This window comes from Acomys russatus, chromosome 8 (genome assembly GCF_903995435.1).
Source record: "Acomys russatus chromosome 8, mAcoRus1.1, whole genome shotgun sequence".
Lineage (NCBI taxonomy): Eukaryota > Metazoa > Chordata > Mammalia > Rodentia > Muridae > Acomys > Acomys russatus.
The window spans coordinates 53,141,749-53,144,662 of NC_067144.1; the positions used below are offsets into that span (position 1 = coordinate 53,141,749).

The window sequence follows — 2,914 nt, forward strand, 5'->3', positions numbered from 1 at the left end:
ATCAATTTGGAGGGTTTTAACTGAGCGGACAGTTCATGATTAGGTCATCTTAAGAGAGAAGACCCAACCCAAAGCCTGGAAACAATATACTTGCTACTTTGATGAATGGTTTTCTTTGACATTTAAAGAACTCATAAATACGACATTGAACTTTTCAGAATATTGCCTTTTTTTTCCTTTTCACTTCTTATTTGTTAGATATGTCTACCTAGTCCTTTGATGTTAGGTTACTGCAACATTAAGCAAAAATGAGACTATAGTATACATGCTATATGGAAGTGGAATATGGAAGCCAAATTAGAATCTTTTAAAGAATCTTCCTGAAAACAGTCAATGGCATGAACTTCAGATGAGACAGAAAACAGGGTACTGAGCACGAGAATTTGTTCATAAGAATGTCTTCTAGCTGATTCCAGCCACACAAAACCACGCTTGGCACCAGTCATTTGTTTGTTGCTCAAAGGAGTCCCTGAATTGCTTTAACGGCTGATTGCCACCTAGAAGGAAGGTAGTTTTGGTCTCAATGCTTTATCTTTTGTAACATTCTTGTCTTTAGTGTCATAGCAATTAGGTTAGTTCTGGGGAAACCTATTAATCATTTCAGTTAGTGTTAAATTGCCTAAGTGTGTCGATTTGGAATCTGGCGAAGAAAATGGAAGATTAATGAGCTGCCCTTAGTTAGATGTGATAATCCAAAACTAAATGTCTAGTGCCCCACTTGTTTTACAGAGTTGACAATGTAGATTTTACAGTTGTTGAGCTCTGCCTTAATAAAACAAGGAAATGCGGCATTAGGGTTCAGGAGTAGGAAAAACAAAGATTGAAGGACACTATACCAATGATGGGGCCCAAAACACAGTGCTATGAGCAATTTGGATTAAAGGATACAGGAGGGTCTGAGAAGAGAAACAAGGCATTCTCATCCTCCCACTCTTCTGTGTGTGGACACTTTTTCTAACCATGACCAGACCAGAAAATGGAATGCTAACACCAAGAGTGCTCCCTTCTTCCTTATTCTACAGAGCTCCTGTTTCACCCCCTCTAAAAAGAAAGAAAAGCTATGTAGAGAGTCTGGAAATCTGGACAAAGACTATAGCCATTCTGCCCAATGTGTTAAGGTTGGATTTTTTTTTTCTTCCATTTCATCCAATGAAAACCATGTTCCTTATTTCTTTGATTTCTATCCTCTCATTTCATGTATGATTCTCACTCAGGCAATGTATTATGCTTTTCTCTTATCAATTATTTTCCATTACAAGTACATCAATCATGATCCCCAGGACAAGTAAGAAAGGCATCCTGTCCTTTTGTCCCTTTACGAACTAGATAAAATTAAAACAAACAGACAGGCACACACACACATACATACACACACACACACACACACAGACACACATACCACCACCACCACCACCACCACCACCACCATCAGAGGAAGAATTACTTTTAGCTTATGAAGCGATGCAGCCCATTGTGCTGGGGAAGGCATGGTTGCAGAAACATATGTTGCTGTCAAAACACACAAATCCAAGGAGCAGAGAAAGCACATGAACCAGAAATGTGGCTGCATTATAAAACAGTAAGACCTGACAGTGACCCAGTTCCTGTGGTGAAGCTCTACCTCCTGAAAATTCCACAGCTTGAGCTCCTGACAATGGGTAAAGAGACACCTTGTTGGTGGTGCTGTTTGTATACCAGTCACGGGCAGAGCAGATGACAGTCCTTTGTTCATTCTAGCTTGATGTCTGGCTTGGTGGCCAACGTTGTCTTATGCCTGGGACTCATAAAAATCAAATCAAATCCAGGCAGCATGGCACAGGAGGAGGAAGACAGAGACCTGTGGCCCTCCATGCCTCCCACAGACCTGCCCTCCAGTGCATGGCACAGGGCAAGTCCATAGTTATATGCTTGCTGCCATGCCATGTAACATGAACAGAGGATGTTGACTCAGGGCCCACCAGCTGAGTGGCTAGACTGCAGCTTGAGTCACCACAATATGCGAGTATCTTTTAGTCAGATGGGAGAGAAAGAGAAGTGGAGCAGCTTGAGCATTGTGAAGAGAGACTGAACTGGAGACTTGAGGATGGAGAGGAGTAGCCTGTTGTGAGTAGCCAACTCCAAAACCTGGAACCATGATGATGCCCCAGCCTGAGCTGCCCCTTAGGGCCATGTCTGAGTCTGTGGCTACGCAGTGGGAGGGGTTGGTGTTGATGTCCATAACTCATATTACAGCTAGTGAACATAGGGATGGCCCTGGTTAGGACTGCTGCTGGGGACCACGTGGATGTCCAGGGACTGTATAGAACTAATTGTCTCTACCCCTCACTGGAGTGCTGGCCCCATCTCTCACCTGTGCCAGCACTTGGGAGAATAGGCCCTGAGCCTCACCCAGGAATCACAGTGGAACTGGTCCTGGTGGAGTTGGTGAGCCAGCCCCAAGGGCATGAATGAGGGAGAGCTGACCCTGCCACACTTCTGCCATGGAGTAGCATGGGTGCAGAGGTGACTCTCCTGCCTTTACCACCTCTGGCAGTTGGAAAAGCTGCCCACAGGGACATGAGCTAGGAAAAGCTATCTCTGCCCCTTACAAGCTGCAGAAGTTGGGAGAGCAGGCCCTGCGCCTCATTTGGGCACCACAATAGAGCTAGTCTTTATGGAGAGGGAGCATATGAGCTGGTCCAAGGGCAAGAGCTTGGGAGAGCTGGCCCCACCGCTCATCTGGTGTGAGGCAGCATGGGCGTGGGGTGATGCCCTCCCCTTTTCCCCCTCACCACCTGCAATAGTGGCAAGAGCTGACCCTGGGCTCATGAGAACAGGGGAGCTTTCCCTGCCCCTCACTGGCTATCACACTTAGGAGAGTAGGCCCTGCACCTCGCCTGGGTAACACAGTGGAACTGGCTCTGGCAGTGTGGGT

The 2,914-nt window shown here is 46.0% G+C and overlaps 1 non-coding gene across 1 annotated transcript; it reads left to right on the forward strand.

Annotated features, from left to right (window-relative positions):
- The first annotated feature begins 1,643 nt into the window (after positions 1 to 1,643).
- LOC127193454 (small nucleolar RNA SNORA48) lies at positions 1,644 to 1,787 on the forward strand. Its single transcript, XR_007831109.1, has one exon. It is a non-coding gene; the product is annotated as a small nucleolar RNA SNORA48 (small nucleolar RNA).
- Positions 1,788 to 2,914: the final 1,127 nt, after the last annotated feature.